Raw genomic sequence first — 18371 nt, 5'->3', positions numbered from 1 at the left:
TAGGATTCAGAGAGACCTAGACAAATTGGAGGATGGTACAAAGAAATCTCATGAAGTTCAACAAAGACAAGTGCAAAGTCCTACACTCAGGATGGAGCAATCCCATGCACCAGGACAGGCTGAGGACCAACTGGATAAGCAGCAGCTCTGCAGAAAAGGACCTGGAGGTTACAATACACAAGAAGCTGAATATGAGCCAGCCGTGGCCGTTGTTGTGAAGAAGGCTAACGGCATCCTGAGCTGCACTGGTAGGAGCGGTGCCAGCGGGTCCAGGGCAGTGCTTCTTCCCCTCTACTCAGCACCGGTGAGGCCACATCTGGAGTCCTGTGTCCGGCTGTGGGCCCCCCACTACAGAAAGGATGTGGACGCTTTGCAGAAAGTCCAGCGAAGGGCAACAAAAATGGTTAGAGGCTGTAAGAAGAGGCTGAGGGAACCAGGCTTATTTAGCCTGGAGACAAGATGATCAAGAGGGGATTTAATAGCAGCCTTCAATGCCCTGCACGGTGGTTGCAAAGAGCACGGAGCTGGACTGTTCTCAGCGGTGGCAGATGACAGAACAAGGAGCAACGAGCTCAAGTTGTAGCAAGGGAAGTTTAAGTTACATATTAGGAAAAACTCTCTCGCAAGGAGGGCAGTAAAACAGCGGAACAGGTTATCCAGAGAGGTGGTGGACTCTCCATCCTTGGAGGTTTTTAAGACCCGGCTAAACAAAGCTTTGGCTGGGATGATGTAGCTGGGGCTGGTCCTGCTTTGAGCAGGAGGTTGGACTAAACGTGACCTCCTTAGGTCCCTTCCACCCTCATTTTCTATGATGTTGTGGTGGTGAATATTTGTTACAAGTTTTTAAGCCCAGCCTGGGCTTGTGAGGAACCGAGTGCCTCGGGATGCTGGCGCACAGTTTAATTAACAATTTACTCTAGTGCAACAGAGAACAGAGGGAGGGGAGACTGCAGAGCGCAGGGAGGCATCTGGCGGTATTAATAGTTAATGAGCTCTCTGGCTGCTGGGGCACGGCAAAGTAGCACGAAAAGTCGGAGCAAGGGACACTTTGCAGTGGGGGGGAGGGAAACAGGAGAACTCAAGGTGTGACACGGAGATCAGATGAGCTGAAAAGAAACTCGCTTCACGCAGCAGGCATGGGTTTGCTGGCTGCCTTGCATTGGTAAAAGCAGGGAGCAAGGTCAGGAGGGACTGGAAGCTGGCTGAGTTATGGATCGTCTTTCATGGCAGCAATACGGGGCTGTGGGTTGGGACCAGTATGGGCCACAAGTGGCTTCCCACTGTCTTTGCTCCTGGCTGCAGGCCAGTATGGCCTCTGGCGTAAGTTAAAGCAGCCCCAAGGGACCTGAGATATTATAGCCCCAAATCCCCCTAGCGCTGAGCAAGTCTTTTCCAGCCCCCTACACGTGAGCCTGGAAGGACAGGAACAGCACAACGCTTCTTCCAACAGCCTGATACTGCTTCTGCAGGAGAGACGGGGGAACGGGAATCCTCCCTGAGGTCCCTCGTGCCAATTAGGATGCCTGTAGACTGCTGCAGAGGCATATCGGCAGCAAGTTTCAAAGCCAAGGGACCGAATTCAAAGTCAGCCCATATCCCACACTAATCAATGTAAACAGAGCTTGCTCCTGCTGAGGCTGTATTTGCTTTTCCCTGAGCAGCTGGAGGATAAAAAAGCGCCCCCCCCGTCTCCTCAGAGATCTCATCCACACACAAACCTACACCAGTTTGTTGAAACTGGATTAACTGAACTGGTACAAGCCCTTGCGTAGACCCTCCGATTCCCACTTTAGAGCGGTTTAAATTCCATCTGGGGGCTGTGTTTCTTTCGGGGGAGCTGTCTACCAGGTGCCTCATTGCTGGGGCAGAAACCGGTGCTAGAGAGCGTGTACACATTGCACTGGCTTCACTGAACCGAGTTAAATCAGGACTTCGAGTTAAATAACTGTAACTTTCTCCGAAGGACCGAACGCAAGCCGGCACGCATTTCTGCCACTGCAGTATCTGCAAATTTAAGCTTAGACAAGACCTCAGCACCGGTATCCCGGGATAACTGTGTCTACACTGACAGCCAGCGCTGATCTTCCAACGTCCCCCTCGACAGACGCCGGCTGTTGGAGCCGGCTGCCGTGCGTCTCAGAGGAAGACGGGTGTTGGAGTCACGCTGGTGCTTCTGGAGCCCAAGGGGGCGAATCCAGGCTGGCAGCACCAAAGTTGGGGTTTCAAAGGAAGAGAAGGGGTTTAGATGCCCAGCTCCGAGTGTGCAAGTCCCTTGGGCTCCTTTGGAAATCCCAGCCTAGGGGAACATTAGAAAGTTACCACCGCGGAGAACAAAGTGCCAGCTCTAGGCACCTGCATGGAGGGTTTGCTTAATGTTCAACAAACCTACTCTTAAGCTTAAAACCCAACTGTCCTTTGCTGCAAAGCTCCTTGGGACCAAAGCCTACAGCAAAGCCTCACGCCAGGCATGTTTCCCAACTCATTTGCTAGCGAGCACCACGGTAGCTGTGACACAGGATGAAGCAGCTATTAGCTGGTGTGTTTTAACAATCAGCCAGACTAGACCCCAGGAACCTGGTCGTTCCCATTCAAGGGATTTGCTCAGTTTGGCCATGAACAAAGTCATAGCCCTAGCAAGGCATGAGGGAAGGGGGCGGTCTCAGATGCATTTCTCAAGGCACCCTAGCCCCTCCCCAGCTTATTAATCGGCTCTCCAGTCACATCCCCCTAGTTCATGCATTTGAGGAATGTCTCCGGGAAACAAAGAAGAGCAAACAAGATCTCACGCCTTCGCCTGAAAGGGGCACATGGCAAAACGGACTAGATAAAAAGTGGCGTCGTTCTTAAATGGTGCCGGGGCAGGTCCGTGAACTTCAAAGTTTGCAGTGGGATTGAAAACATAAAAAACAGCAACAGACAGCTGCAGGTTGCTGATCAAAATATCCCTAAGCAGCACTGCAAACCGGCAACCTGAGAAGGAAAACAGATTTGCTGACGAAGGGGTTCTTCATTGCCCCACCACAGAACAAGGTACAGCACCGACTCCTGAGCTGCAGATTTCTTCCAGCAAGTCTGCGCAGCAAGAGGCTGAAAAGGGCATGAGAACCAGGCTCTAATGGCTGTATTTATCCTGACGAGAAGCTTGAATCCTTTCAGGCCTGCCCTGTGGGGAAACTCAAACGTGCAGAGAAGAGGAGAGAGAGATTTTCCTCCGTGCCATGGAAAGACACCAATTAGCACCAGACACTATTAAGCAGACATTTCAGGATGTCGAACGCGGAGCAGCACGGCTTCAATCTCAGCGCGGGCCGCTCCGTGGCAAGCGCGGCCCCTGCAGTCGTGGCGCCGTCTTGCTCTGCCTCTGCACGCGGTTTTGGAAATTTGGAGGGCAAATTGCCGGCCCGGAGGGTGGAGCTAAGGGCGCGTGGCAGGCAAACAGCCACTTCTCCACGGGTGGTGACGAGGAAACAAAACGGCACGACGTAATACTACGAATTAAAGGATTTTTCAAAGAGCGCGAGAGGATGATTGAAGATGCTGCCGGTCTCCCTGCAAGTCTAATTGTAAGTGAGGATGAGTCAGAGATGTAGCCACCTGGATGCCGCGTGGGTGGGAGCGGATGTCTGAACAAACCTGCTACAGGTGAGAAGTCCTCCGAGGTTAATTAAGCTGCATCTCTGCGGGGGAAATTTCCTGGCATACGTCTGACGGAGGATTCTCCTCCGCTAAGCCACTCCGGAACGATTTCCTCATGTGGCTGCTCTATTCCAGAACAAAAGCCAGGTTTTCCAGAGCACTTCCGAAGCAGGCCGCTTAGTCCAGGTTCAAGTCCCTTTCATTTCCAGCCGTGCTCACCTCGGGGGGTCAGGCTGGAGCAGCTATCGTCAGAGCATCTTGTTATGCTGGCCAACTGCCCCGTGGACGTAGGCCTGAAGAAGCCTGCGTTAATGCATGAATACCTTCCCACGTCCCAGTCCCAGGCGGGTTGTTGCAATAATGGATGATACGTGCTCCAAAATGGACTGAGCCCCCTAGAAACACATGCAACAACGGACCTCGATGTTGTCGTTGGCAAAGTTTCCACTGATTCAGGGGACCATGACCAAAGGCAACGCCCTCTTTCTGTAAAGGCAGGATAATCATTTTTGATACTTGGCACTCGGATAGCGCTTTCCCCTCGGCAGATCTCCAAGCGCTCTGCAAAAAGTCGAGTATGGACCTGAAGTGGACACAGGGGTTTTCCCTACACCAACTGGTCCTAACCATCTGCACTGATTAACTCTGCTGATGCAAGCATCATGCTGCCTTAGTGCTACCGACAACTCCCTGTCCTCTTCCACCAACTCCAAAATCCAGACTGTGCATCATAAGGGCCGCAGAGGGTTGCCATATGCACAGCTGAATGGAAGACAGGGTACCAACAAGGTACTGGGCCACGTTATTAACAGCAGGAATAAACAGCCTTGGGATTGAAGCAGGAATAAACAGCCTTGGGATTGAAGCGACCCATTACAGCGCAGATATCTACCCTAGGAGCTGAAGCTCTGCTCTGGAGAAGCAGCCTCAGGGCTTCGATGATGCTAGGCCTGCTAGTGCAAGAGTGATGTTGCAGCTGTGATGATCCAGAAATAATGCAAGAGGCAGGGGTTTCTTGAGTGATACCTTCTACTGAACTGACTACATAGAGGGGATAGAGTAGTTGAGTGCAAGACACTCTTCAGCAGGTCTGAACAGAACGAGTCAGGCGCAGCATAGCTCTAACTTTATCCCAGCTACACAGTTGGTCTAGTAAAAGACATCCTTGCCTGAAGCTAGGCCCGTCATACCTCCAAGAAATGTGGAACGACTCCTGCAGCTGCAGGACTGCAGAAAAGGACATGGGGGTAATAGCGGATCGCAGGCCGATTTGGAGCGGTGTTGGGCTGTATTAGCAGGAGCGTTGCATGCAAGTCACGGGAAGGGATTTTACAGCACTGGCAAGGCCTCACCTGGAGCGGCGTGTCCAGTTGGAGGCACTGCACACAAGGTGGGCCAACTGGAAAGGGGTCAGAGGCAGGAGACAAAGCTGGTGGGATGTGTAGAAAGCACGACGGGCAGGGAAAAGCGGGAAGAATGAGGCTTATTCAGTCTGGAGGGAACATTCAAGGGAGATTTGATACCAGTTTTGAACAAAAAGGGCTGTAATAAGAGGACGGCAATCAGCTCTTCTCTATGCCCCCCCCCCGGGAAACCAGACAAGAAATGACCGATTCATATGCAGCACAAGAGATGCAAGCTAGAAATAAGGAAGAACTTTGTAGCCATGTGAGAGGATGAGCAGATTCACTGGAAGCTTTTAAGAGCAAGAAAGAAAGACTTTTCTGGGCTGGCTCCAACAGGGATGATCCCACCCCAAGCAAGGCACGGGACTGGATGACCTCCTGAGCACCCTGTCAGCCCTTATATTTCTGACATACGCTGTGCTCCTGTCTCCTTAGAGCGGTGATTCCCAAAACAGGGTGCCACAGCACCCCAGGGTGCCTTGCGATCCTTCCAAGACTGTCACAGGGTGCCATGCAAGGTTGGCACCGTCAGGTGTGCAAACATGATTCGCAAGATAATCTCAGAGATTTCAAACAGGAATCCATAGTATTAAAAAGATCCTGACTTGTGGTCTTTATGAGTTCTTTGCGTCAAAAGAAATGGCCTACAATTTTTCTGCAGTCAAAAACTGCAAGCTGGCATTTTGCGAGGGGTGCCTCGAGTCTAACGAGGGGCGCCTTGAGTTTAAAAAGGTTGAGAACAACTGGCTTAGAGCAAAGCACTGAAGAACGGGTTTTAATTTGAGCCAGGGGTGACTCTTTGTGCTTAAAGTTAAGCCCATGCTTAAGGGCCATGCTGGCTCGGGAGCTAACTCTGTAGGATCTCACAAGAAGGGAACATTAAGTTTATTTTTGCTGCTGGTGTAAATTGGTCCTGCTGCCTTAACTTAGATGGGTCTGTGGCCAGCCTGAAGTAGCTCAAGATCCAGAATTTCATTTTTGTTTGTAACCTAATCCGCAAAACATTCAGCCCAGATTTCACAGCCTCAGTGGGTTTCTTATCCATTTCTTAACGCTCCTCATTCAATTGCTGTATCTTCCAGACTGGTTACGTGTGGCTCTCTAGAGGGATCCATTAAGTGGATGCACTCGACTCACAAAAACCACAATCGCTCTCTTTTCCAAAGGAGCCAGGTACTGAAAGGTCCAAGCTGCTATTTGCTGAAATTAAAACTCACATTTAATCCTAAAGGGCCCTTTTTCCATTAAGAGAGTCCAGACATAAGACTTCCTGACTTGGCTCTAAGCTGTCTTTTGCACTCCCCACCCCTTCCCCATTTAGATTTATTTTCAAAGTTTAGGTGATCCTTGGGGTGCGTTTTTCCTCCCTTATCTCTTTTTTCCTTTGAAAGAACAACAGGTGCATTTCAGAGCAACCCCAGGAATCTGCCCCTAAATGCAGTATTACAAATTCTCCCCATTTTATTGCAACTTTCAGACAATTTCAGAAATCATGTCACCTGGAGAGAATCTGAGTTTTTTTCCCTACTCCTGACAGTTGTGGAGATAAGCCTGCAAACTTGACGTGAGTGCAGCCTAACTGCTTAAAAAAAGCAGAGAGCAAATAAGAATCCACAAAGCTTATGACTTCTAAGCCAATATCATGATTTTGGGCAGGGTCAATTACTGTATTTCTTCTAATAAGATGCACCTTTACAGCCAACTGTACTGTCTTAAAATAGGCCACCTTAATTTTGGGTGCAAAAGAAGTTAAAAACTCCTGTAGGTTCCACAAAGGTCACATCCTTGTACGTGCACCTTTATTTGAGGATTTTTTTTTTTCCTAAATGGAGAGAAAATCTGGGTGCTTCTCAAATTCAAGAACTTCTTACATTCAAAGCAATGTGGGTTACCTGTGACAAGTGGGACACAGCCCATCCCAGCCACGATGGCTTGAAACTTGTTGCGATCTGTTCCAAATGGCGTTTAAGGATTACATTTCCTGAGGGAGTCAAGCCCTGGGGTTGGGGTTTGCGGAGAGGCTCGCAGCATTTAGTTGCCCAAAGTCGGTGGGAGCTGACTGCTAAATTCCTTTGGATTGCACTGAAAATCTCAGCCTGCCTGCGGGGGGAATTTTCAGTGGTTGTAAAAGAGCAAATTCCTCTCTCTACTCAGGATCAGCAATGCAAACCACACGCAACCCGGAAAGCCGCCAGGGCCCATAGTTTGCAGAAGCTTCCTTCAGTCTTCACCCTTAATCTCATTCGTTTTAAAGCTCATTCCCATTACTGCAAAAACCTCCAAGTGGAAATAAACTGTCCATTTCCAAACAGATTTCCATGCAAAATAGCTATCATGATACTGAGGACCAGGGCCAAGGGGCTTTGGTTCTTCTGCCGAGTGTTGTACTATAAACCCATCCTGCCAGCCGTGCCGGATTTAGGCACAAGGTAAGTAACGTGAGGCCTGAACCCGTAGCTTATGCGAGGCCTCTAAATACAAACAAAAATACACTAAAACCTCACAAATCCGGCACCGAACATGTGCTGGAAATTTGAAAATGCCGGGTTTTTTCAAACCAGCACTGCAGCCGGTCGCGGAGCTGGGGAGGGGTGGGGGGTATCGGTGGTCAAACCCGAAGCACCAGCTGCATGCAAAGCAGCAGCGTGGGGGGCTTAATGGAGGCGGCAACACCCGCGTGCAAGTTCCCCCACCACTACCAGGCTGGTGGGGGGGAACGGCATTTTTTTGGTAATGCTCTTAAGCTTGACATATTTTAGGGCCCCAGCATGTCATAATCTGGCCCTGCTGCCAGCTGAAATAAGGTTGCTTTGGTGAGTGCAGAACCAAAAAGCACTGACCAAGACCACTCCATGTAACGGGTGAAACTTCAGTTCTGGGCTTGGGACTTAAAGGCGACTAATTGAATGTTTCTTGAATAAACACATCTGTGCTCTCAGGGCGAAACGCTGCTGGGCCCATTTCGGCTTGGCATGAAATGTTCTGGCCAGCTGTAAACTGCTAAGGACTGGAGCTATAACAGAAAACTGAAGACGGCTTTAGATGGTCTTTAAAGAGGGAGATTGCTGCTGCCGGGTTAACTTGGGAACGGACATGGCCATTCCCCAAAGCACTCTGCTCCTGATCTGCATTATGAGTCAACCTCATTCCTGGAAAATCTGTGCCAGGGCTGGGCTGAGCCAGTGAACAAAGGTCTCTGCTGGCCGATTCAGTGCAAACTTGTCTCGGAGCCGGCAGAACAGACGTGCTAATGTTTGCTTAAAGCAGTGACAATCGGTAATTGGCTGCTACAAAACAGGCCGTCCTCAGAGCACGCTGCTCGAGCCATTAGGAAGTTGTGGAAGCAGAATGAATTACCAGTTGGTCAGTAATTGACAGCTTCGAAACGAGTCTCTGCGGGCAAGAGACTTGCTCATTGCCCGTGCTGAATGCCAGCTCTCAGCCTGGAGAAACTGCAGCCGGGAATTCAGGGTGGCAAAGCAAATTCGGCCCCTGGGGACTCTCAAGGACATCCCCCCCCCCCATGGCTTCACTTAGGTCAGCAGATTGACAATATCTGCCAATTTGTTACAAAGGCTGGGCCTGAATACACCAAGCATGTGTGAGCAGAGCTCGCGGTGACATCTGGGACTAAAAGAAAAATGGAAGGCCACTTTTCGGCCTACTGGTCGCAGCACCTGCTCTCCCACTCTAGACCAGTGACTACCGATGTTTCCATGTGCGTCCAGATTGCTTTGCAAAACCTGCTAAAAAATAAAAGGAATAGCTGACAGTGTCTGGTAGTATCTTCTTAGTACCTGGGATGTAAGCCATCGGTCCCTTGCCCAGGCTGTGCTTTTTACTCCCTAGCATCAGATGTTACGAGGTCTTGGAAATAAGAGTTTCCTATAGCAGAAGCAGGAGCCGGTGGGTGCACAGCCCTGGCTCTGCCACCGCTCCTGCCATGTGCCCTTTGCACCTGGGGTCTGTTTAGATTGCCAACTCTTCAGGGCCCCCGAAGGTCCGTTGCTGCTTGCACAACAGCGGGGCTCCCTTTTCCCTGGGCCCTGTAGGTGTTCCTGTTCTGCGAACATAACCGATGATGACAGGCTTGTTCACCTAAATCAGGTCAAAGTGACACTGGGAGCAGGATTTTTGTTTGCCAGTTATTTGAAGGCTCGGCGTACACCAAGGGGAGTTTTGTTAACCCGGATTTACAGAGGGGGGAGCTGAAGGATAAAATAAATTGCCCGAGGTCACGTGCTGGGAATGCAGATCTCCTGAGTCCCAGCCCAGTATGCTAACCTTCAGTTTGCCCTCCCTCCCGACCACGCTCTGCTCACAACATCGATTTCTTTTAGAGGCCCTGGAAATGTAACGTGCACTTCTGCGAGACATCACACAGCAAACAGACCTAGAGCAAGGTGAGCGCGCCCGGCTTTCAGCAAGCCGAGAGGCATCCACGCGCCGTCCCAGCGTGCTCCTCAGGGGTGCGCGCGCGCACATTTGCAACGGGAACGTGAGCAAAATCAGCCGGTTTGCTTTCGTGAATCCCTGCACAAAAGCCACTTCTATGGCAAACTGCGGCATGGAGAATGGAGAGAGGTAGCTGGCCGCGTTAGCCTGAAGCCAGGCAGAAGGCAAGGTAGATTTGCACCTGAGGGCGAAGAGCAGAGCCGGCCGCTTGCAGGCAGCTTGAGGGAAGCCACCGTGCAACCGGTATTAAATACAGCACGCAGGACGCTTTGGTGGCTCTGACTGCGCTGTGCTACCGGGCGCATCTGCCTTCACAGGACATCCACCGAGCAGCAGGCTCCTAGGTCAGGGCGTTTACCGAGACCTTTACTGGCCACACTGGGCTGCAGGAGTAGGTTGAGGGCAGTGATTCTTCCCCTCTATTCGGCACCGGTGAGGCCACACCTGCTGGAGCCCTGTGTCCAGTTTTGGGCCCCCAACTAAAGACAGGATGTGAACAAATGCAGAGTCCAGCAAAGGGCAACAAAATTGGTCTGAGGGCTGGAGAATATGACCTGTGCGAAGAGGCTGAGGGAACTGGGCTTAATTAGTCTGGAGAAGAGAAGAGCGAGGGGGGATTTAATAGCAGCCCTCAAGTCCCTGCAGGGGGGCTGCACAGAGGACGGCAGACGACGGCACAAGGAGCGACGGCCCCCCTTGCAGCACGGGGAGCGGAGGTTAGATTCAAGGAACAACTTTCTCCCTAGGAGGGCCGTAAAGCGCTGGCCCAGGTTACCCAGACGTGGTGGCATCTCCATGCTCGGAGTTGTTTTTAAGACCTGGGTAGACAAAACCCCGGCGGGCGACGTAGCTGGGGCTGGTCCTGCTCGCACGGCGCGCTGGACTAGACTGTCCCGATTCTGGAGGGTGCCCCGGGCTGGGCTGCCGGCAGTCCAGCGGCCCCCCGAGCCCAGGAGGAGGCGGCAGCCCGCCCTGGTGGCCCAGCGCCTCCGGAGGTGGGCAAGCCCGGAGCGGCGGAGGTGCACGGCGCTGTACGCAGGCGCCAGGCAGAGCCCGGGCCTTGCTCGGCTCCTGCCAGGCGGCAGCGGGCACGGCTTCCCGCGGGGCCCCGCACTGGGCAGCCCCAGTGCCCGCTCCCCAACCCGGGCTCCTGGCCCCGTGTGCCCGCTCCCCCATCCCGCACTCCCGGCCCCATCGGCCCGCAGTCCCGCGCTCCCCCCGCCGCCGCCCGGGCACCCGCCGGCGGCCGCGGCCCCTGTTTTTCTCCTTATCATAAATATATAAATTATGCTAATTAAGACCATTGCATATTCACCGGGCCGGGTCCCCCCCGCCCCCCCTGCCCGCCCCGCACCGGCCCCGGCCCCGGCCCCGGCGCCCGCCCCCCGCGCCCGGCCCCGCACTCACCGCCGCCCCGCGCCCGCTCGGGCCGGGGCTCCGCGCCGCCGCCGCCGCCGCGTTTTTTCTCTCTCTCTTTTTTTTTTTTTTTTTGCTTTTTTTTTTTTTTTCTTTGCTGGAAATAATTAAAAATTCATCTCACAGCGGCGGAGCCGAGCGGAGGCTGCCGCACACAAAGGGGGGGCGGGCTCAGCCCCGGCTCCGCGACCCCCGGGCGCCTGCACCGGGCCCCCCCCGCGGCGGCCGCCCCAGCCCCGGGCCCGGCTCGGGGGTGGGTGGTGGGGGGGGGCGGATTTTGGGTGCCTCGGATTTTGGAGCTGCTGCGTCATGAACATAATTTATGCAAAGGCCTTTGCGGCAGCGCCGGGCTGCGGGGCCGGGCTCGGCCTCCAGGGGGCGCAGGGACACCCCCCCCCCAATTCTTCTCCCACCCCCCTCCTTTTGCATTTCCCCTCCCAACACTTGGCAAACATGAGCTGGCTAATGGGGCCCAGAGCAGCCAGGGTTTGGGGGGGGGCTCCCCACCACCCAGTGCTAGCTGCCCCCCACCCTTTGCACTGCCCCACTGAGTGCATGATTGCCCCCCAGGCAGTCTCTTGGGTGTGGGGGTGAGCAGTGAACAGCCAGGGACCCTATGTGCCCTGTCACCGGAGGGTGCGGGTGGGGGGATAACTAGGAGACGCTTTCCCGTGTCCCCCCACCCCGGCTTGGGGGAGGAGCAGCTCCCCAGCTGGCAGCCTGCCCCCTCGGCTCCAGTAATAATTCAAGACGCTCCATTTTACTGGAGTAGCATTGCTCGCAGAGCCAGCCTCCCAGCATAATAATAGGCATGAGGCCTGCCTCCGCTCTCCCGCTCCGGAAGGGCCTTAGCAGATCTCCGGCTGGCGGTGGAGCGGAGGGGGCACTTGGGCATCCCCTTCACGAGCCCCCGGGGGGAAGATAGCGACTGTAGTACTGTTTTCTGGGGGTGCCCTGGCTGGTCTCTGTGCCTCCGGGAGCCTTGACCCGAAGCGCGCTCAAGTTAACAGCTTTGACGCTGGATCAGAGCCTTGGAGGCAAAGGCCAGCCCGAGGGTTAGCAGGCTGCAGTGCTGTAGCTTGGCTTCGCCTAGTTGTGCCAGTGCTAACTTGGGGTTTCCTAGCCCGGGGTGCAGCGCTCTCCTCTGCTACAGACTTCTGACATCACCTTGGGCAAGTCGCTTAGGCACAAGTGCATCCTGGTATATACGTTCCTGACTCCCAGGAAAAAGCAGCACCTCCCTCGCCAGGCTGTTGGGAAAGAATTTGAAGTGCTCAAAAGGGGACAGTAATGGAGATGGCAAAAGGGCCTGAGAGTGCAAACGGGTTTATGCCCCGAGCTACTATAGGTGTGTTCGGTCCGGGTGTGAATTTTGACTTTCAGGTCCTAATCTCTATGGGACAGAAACCGCCTGCAAGCAATAACAAGGCCGTCATCATTGTCAAACGCAGGGCGGTCCAGTGGCAGGCCCGCAGGGTGCAAGCCTGGCTGCCACTTCTCCCGTTGCTCCTGCTGCTGGGCCCCACCCCGCTTTCTTCGGGCTTCTGCTTCCTGCTCAGCTCCGGGGGGGCAAGGTGGTGCTGCTCCCCTCCTGTGTGCAGCCTGGGAGAGAGGAGTTAGACTGCACCTGTGGCTCAGAGCAGAGCTGGGCTGCCCACAGTGGTGGGGGGAAGAAGTGGGCTGCCTGTGCCAGATAGGGGGATGCCAGACGGGCTGCCCCGTGGGATGCACCCATGCAGCCCAGGACTCTGCAGGCACCTGCCATCTAGAAGTTGGGCAGCCCTGCTCTAACCAATACGTAGAAGAGACCTCTTGGGAAGGTGATGCATGAATTTCATTTTTAAGTGGCAAATAAAACCCACTGGATCACTTCCTGGCTGCTGCTGAGCAGCTGTATTTAGTCAGGATGATCATTCAGCACAATGCCATCCCCATTCACTTTGGGTGCTGTGCATGATGTCAGTCTCAAGTCTCACCTAGCAGCGTTAAGGCAGATTTTAGGCGGGAAGAGAAGGGGCAAGAAAGCAGAGGAAACCACTTATAAAGGAAACTCAATTGCAACTTTAACATCAACCGACCATAGCTGAACTATTGGTGGTTTTTTTCAGCTCAAACCAAATGATGGACCAATTGACTCACTCCGACTCTGCAAAAAAAGGAAGCAACGTATCCTATTATTTTGCTTCGTGCATGTTCTAAAATTAATAATGGCATGAATGTTAGCTTCCTTTCTTTAAGCAAGGTGGGGCGGGGGGAAGAGCAGCAAGTTTCATTTGTTGCTGCCTATTAAAAAAAAATGTGGCTTCATAAGGCAGAATTATTTTTACCTCATTCTTTCACATCCAACGTTAGCTGAAAAGAATTACAGCTTCTGGTTTTTCTTTGCAGAAAAGCTACTGCATTAATTTTAAATCTTTGCCTATTGGATTGATTTTAAATCCTTGCCTTAAAATTAACCTTTGTTTAAAGCTCATAAGATTGTCACAACATGCTTCTAAAATACACATCCGCTTTTACATGAATGAATATATACATCACAACCTGGGTAATACAACCTAGATGATGCTTCCTTAACCTGACAAAGGGTGTGTTTGTGCCCAAAAGCTTGCTAAGAAGAAGAATTTTTCTAACTGTTTAAGTTGGTCTAATAAAAGATATCAGATTTACCCAAAGACCCTTGTCTGCCTGTGTCCTTAGGCCAGGGGTGGGCAAAATGTGGCCTGGGGGCCGGATGTGGCCCACCAGGCCATTCTATCCAGCCCACAGGGCCCTTAAAAAAAAAAAAAAATTAGAAAATTAATCAATCTGCCCTGGGCTCCCTGTCACGTGGCCCTTGATGACTTGCTGAAACTCAGTAAGTGGCCCTCTGCCCAAAATAATTGCCCACCTCTGCCTTAGACCAACACAGCTACAACCTACACCCCCAAAACCTGGGTAATAAGCATTCATAGTAAAAAGCATGTAACTGCTATTTCTGCTTCTAATTTATATTCTACAGCCCATCTTCAGGAATAAAAAAAAGTTTTTTGAATTAAAATAAATTCAGAGTTGACTGGTCCCTCTCTACAACCACAACAAGGTCATATTTAAGAGCTGATGAGTACCAGATCTATTTTTTCAGAGGAACTCCTTGAACAAGGCACTGTAGGTAGCCCTTTCCAATTCAAGGAAGTACATAAATGCAAGCCCGACTTCAATTAGACTTAAGCAGGAACTTAAATGCCTGAACTGAGGCCCAAGTCAGATATTAATACCAGTGTGCAAACATTATTAAATACACCCCCATTGCCGACAACATTTTCATTAGTAACCGGATCAGTTATGTTCAAAATGTCTTTGCTTCAGTACAGCTGTTATTCGAGCCTCTGCAGCACAATTCTGTTGAGAGTCTGGTTTGCATATGCTGTACTGTGATTATGAATATTTAAATACTTCCATCTAGTTGAATTTCACACTCATTTGCATACATTGGCATACTATTAATATAATACATATGGGGGATAAAAGGGTACACATTGCATTTTTAATTTGTCTCCAAGATGAATTTATTTTACAAGCGCCAGAATCTTTACTGCAGAAAATAGCTTGGTCAGAGAGAGAGAGAGAGCACGAGAAGAAAAAAAATTATATTCAAATGTGGCCTAGGAATAGCTGACTGAAATAACATTTGCTCTGCCTGATTGTCAAGCCCCTTGTTCCAATGCCTGCTACGTCCAAAGGATATTTTGGTAGAAGCCCAAATTAGTATTCCAGCTTTCTTGTCTTTGCCTCTCACTAGTTTAGATATTTGGTTTCTCTACCATACATAGCAAAGGGAGTGCACTTAATTACGGGGTTTCTGACACCTCTCAGAGACATGCAATTCCACAACCGGACGTATTCAAGTCAGCCGGTCCGGATGATCTCCACCCTAGAGTTCTAAAGGAACCGGCCGAGGTCACTGCAAGTCCCCTGGCACGGCTTTACGAGCACTCGTGGTGCTCTGGTAAGGTACCAGAGGACTGGAAGAGAGCCAACACAGTCCCCATTTTCAAAAAAGGCAGGAAGGAGGACCCAGGAAACCATAGGCCGGTTAGTCTTACCTCGATCCTAGGCAAGCTGTTCAAGAAAATTATGCTGGCACGCATCCAGGAGGGGCCAGCAGGGGAGATCATGCTCAGGGGCAACCAACACGGGTTCATCAGTGGCAGGTCCTGTCAGACCAACCTGGTGGCCTTTTACGATCAGATCACCAGATCATTAGACGCAGGGGTAGCAGTGGATATAATCTTCCTGGACTTCCGGAAGGCTTTTGACACTGTCTCTCACCCCGTTCTCATTAAGAAACTGGGGGGCTGTGGTGTCGACACCCACACAGTCAAATGGGTCGCCAGCTGGCTGGAGGGCCGCACCCAGAGGGTGGTGGTGGATGGGTCCTTCTCAGCCTGGAAGGACGTGGGCAGTGGGGTCCCCCAGGGCTCGGCCCTCGGGCCCGCACTGTTCAACATCTTCATCAGTGATTTGGTTGAGGCGGTAAAAAGTACCCTGTTCAAATTTGCTGATGACACTAAGATGTGGGGGGACCTTGCCACACTGGAAGGATGCAGCAGGCTACAATCAGACCTGGACAGGTTACAAGGGTGGGCGGACGAGAATAGGATGGGATTCAACACAGACAAGTGCAAGGTGATGCACCTGGGAAGGAACAACCGGCACCATACCTACAGGTTAGGGAACTCCCCTCTTGTCAGCACAGAGGTGGAAAAGGATCTGGGGGTCATCATTGACTCCAAGATGTACATGGGCCGGCAGTGTGGCGATACGGTCAGGAAGGCCAGCCGCACCTTGTCATGCATCCACAGATGCATCTCGAGCAGGTCCAAAGAGGTGATCCTCCCCCTCTGTGGCACTCTAGGCTGCAGCTGGAGTACTGCGTCCAGTTCTGGGCGCCGCACTTCAGGAGGGATGTCGACAGCATGGAGAGGGTCCAGAGGAGGCCACCCGTATGATCAGAGGCAGCAGGGCAGGCCCTATGAGGAGAGGCTACGGGACCTGAACCTGTTCAGCCTCCACAAGAGAAGGCTGAGGGGGGATCTTGTGGCCTGTTATAAACTAGTCAGGGGGGACCAGCAGGCATTGGGGGAGTCCCTGTTCCCCCGAGCACTGCCAGGAGTGACCAGGAATAATGGTCACAAACTGGCAGAGGGTAGGTTTAGGCTAGATATCAGGAGGCGCTACTTCACGGTCAGGGCAGCTAGGGCCTGGAACCAGCTTCCAAGAGAAGTGGTGCAGGCTCCTACCCTGGGGGTGTTTAAGAGGAGGTTAGATGCACACCTTGCTGGGGTCATTTGACCCCAGTACTCTTTCCTGCCATGGCAGGGGGTCGGACTAGATGATCTGCTCTGGTCCCTTCCAACCCTAGAAACTATGAAACTGATGCATATGCCACTCACCAGCTTCCTCCAGATGTTCTAGGACCAGGCCTGCCTTTCCCACTGCCTAGAGCCCAGGTAGAGGGAGAAGTCTACTATGTCTTTATGTTGGCCTGGAGGCTTCACCTGTCCTACCAGATTAACTCTGCCCCCAACTAACTCATTGACAAAACTCCCATTCATTTCCATGGGGCCAGAACTTTGCCCTGTGGGGACAGCAAGTGGGAGCTGCCACAAAGTAATTATCAGCTAATGGTTAATTACTATTTTGATATCACCAATTAAGCATCTGCACCTGCAGGGTTCTGAGTGGCCACAACTGTTGTTAACTTCAGGCTAACAACACAGGAGAAAAAAGTACTGCACACACCGATGGGAAAGCCAGGACCTTTCCAGGTGTGAGTTTGATTTAAACTGAGGGGAAACCCTCCCAAAATTATCCATGTCATTGGGTATGTCTACATGTTCATTAAGGTGCTTTTGCTAATGCTGATTAAATTTAGTACCTCCATGGTGAGGTACTAGAAAAAGGCACATTAGCTTTTTTTAAACATGCATTAGTGAAAGCCCACTTCTTTTGTGATGCTTTAATGCTCATTAAAGCACATGCGTTGACGTGCTGGCCTCCACTTTTCAGCAATGTTCAACATTGCCATGAAAAGCAAAGCAGTGCCACTGCCTGGGGCACTGGCCTACTTTGGGCAGATGTAAACTTTTCTGCAACTGCTATGTTTTGCATTTTATCTGTTAAGTGCAAACAAGCATCCCAGGCCACCCACAGACAGCAAAGCCTCCCAGTCCCTCTTGGAATACTTTGTTCTAAGCACAAGGGGCATTTATATGTATGGCTGGGGGAGATGCTTTAATTAGAGCAGCTCCAAGTGCCACTCCAATTAAAGCGCCCTGAGTGTCTCCTCTATCAGCATCCCCATGCTTCACAATTATGGTAATTGCCATGCTCCAGCAGACTTGATTGAGTCTGCTTCAACACGCTGGAATTACAGCACATAGGAGCAGCCTTGCTGCTCATGTAGGTACTAAGAAAATGCACGTTAGCCTATTTTAACGCATGTTAACTAAATAGCACTGTTTTTAAAGTGACACTTTAATGCACATTAAAATAGGCTAATGCACTTTAAAGTGCACGTGTAGATGTGCCCAAGTAGACCTTTTGTGCACAGCCTAGCACTTGAAAGTAGCACTTAGTTTTAAGGGGTTCACTTCAGGGGTCCCCAGCTGAAGACACTTCGGGCTCGCTTTGCAGAGCAGCACTAAGAAATGGAGCTTTGAGTGCTGTCCCCTTGAGGCTTCAGGTTTTTCAAACAAGATAATTTTTTTTAAATCCTTCCAAGTTTTCAAAATCTCTGGAAGGTGCTGGCTCTCCTGAGTGGAAATGAAATGCTTTGCTTTGCTTTTTTCCTCTCTCACAAGAGAACATGTGCTTTGCCTTTGCTGGGAAGTTTCCTGTATAGCAGCATCAGGAGACTAGAGAGAAAGAATGGTAATATTGACACATTCCCATTAGTGAGGGATGGGGCTGATCCTGCTAACTGCGGAGCACCCTCCGCTCTCCCACCAGTCACCATGAGCTTTGAGACTGTGCTCAGCACCTTACATGCAGCAGGCTACAAGATCAGGGCCTTTACAGGCAGCAAGTCTCCATCAGCCTTCAGAAACCATTTTCTAGCACGTGACGAGAAAACGGCTAGCGTTTTACCCTTCACTTGCTAATGGAAATGCATTTTCCTTTCCTCCCTTTCTCTTCAGCGCTTACAACTTCAGCCATGCAAAAACCCACTTCCCTGGGTATTTTTTATAGGCAGGTTTCAAGCTGTCTATACTGATCTTACTGCCACTTGAAAGGGTAAATATTTTTTTATGGTCCCCCGTACAGGAGCAAGGTGAAGAACATTTGATGCTCATAAATTATTTATAAAGTCCTCGCAGGCATACCAAGCCGATGTGCATATTCATCAGGAACGCTGTACATTATTCATGAGAGGTTCACTTAAACAGTGAGAAGAATGAGCCGGTTGATTGAGATGCT

General features: G+C 51.3%; 1 protein-coding gene across 1 annotated transcript in view; it reads right to left on the bottom strand.

Annotated features, from left to right (window-relative positions):
* POU6F1 (POU class 6 homeobox 1) overlaps nucleotides 1-11241 on the bottom strand; it is a 30989-nt gene extending 19748 nt beyond the window's left edge. Inside the window, exon 1 of the mRNA XM_090051095.1 lies at nucleotides 10905-11241. The gene's annotated coding sequence lies outside the window, so the exon portion shown is untranslated. The remainder of the gene's footprint in view (nucleotides 1-10904) is intronic.
* Nucleotides 11242-18371: the final 7130 nt, after the last annotated feature.

This window comes from Crocodylus siamensis, chromosome 6 (assembly GCF_052110815.1).
Source record: "Crocodylus siamensis isolate JL-2025a chromosome 6, ASM5211081v1, whole genome shotgun sequence".
Lineage (NCBI taxonomy): Eukaryota > Metazoa > Chordata > Crocodylia > Crocodylidae > Crocodylus > Crocodylus siamensis.
The sequence above is the reverse complement of the archived record's forward strand: the minus strand, read 5'-3'. Positions and strand labels throughout refer to the sequence as shown.